General features: G+C 45.7%; 1 non-coding gene across 1 annotated transcript; it reads left to right on the plus strand.

The window, feature by feature from the left end:
- Positions 1–538: 538 nt before the first annotated feature.
- trnag-ucc (transfer RNA glycine (anticodon UCC)) lies at positions 539–610 on the plus strand. Its single transcript has one exon. It is a non-coding gene; the product is annotated as a tRNA-Gly (tRNA).

The following is a 610-nucleotide window of genomic DNA, read 5'->3' on the forward strand; positions in this document are numbered from 1 at the left end:
GGCATTTGGATGGGTATATGAATAGGAAGGGTTTGGAAGGATATGGGCCGGGTGCTGGCAGGTGGGACTAGATTGGGTTGGGATATCTGGTCGGCATGGGCAGGTTGGACCGAAGGGTCTGTTTCCGAGCTGTACATCTCTATCTCGATGACTATGTCTACGCTGTAAATCAGAAACCAAACCCGAAGTCGGTGGTAAAGCTGTATGAAGAGAAATCAGAGTTCACGTTTCGGTCCGGTGAACCTTTCTGAGAACTTGACAAGTTTTAATTGTGTGATCGTTCCAGGGTTGCCCTGGGATTTTCGTGCTATTTCTGTTATTGATTGATTTCAGATGATGAGAAATCCGAAATGCTGCTTTGTGTGTATTAAAAAGTGAGGCGGGGCATCAGGAGACCGATCCACTCAGTAAAACTCGGTCTTTGATGACTTCTCAATTCTAATATTTCACTGCAAAATTTCCAACAAAACAACAACGAAATTTCGAGTCAAGAACTATTATGGCACATCAGCTGATTTCTAGAGCGCTTCTGGCTGTAGAGATGGTGGTATAGTGGTGAGCATAGCTGCTTTCCAAGCAGTTGACCCGGGTTCGATTCCCGGCCATCGCA

Source organism: Chiloscyllium punctatum, chromosome 15, assembly GCF_047496795.1.
Source record: "Chiloscyllium punctatum isolate Juve2018m chromosome 15, sChiPun1.3, whole genome shotgun sequence".
Classification (NCBI taxonomy): domain Eukaryota; kingdom Metazoa; phylum Chordata; class Chondrichthyes; order Orectolobiformes; family Hemiscylliidae; genus Chiloscyllium; species Chiloscyllium punctatum.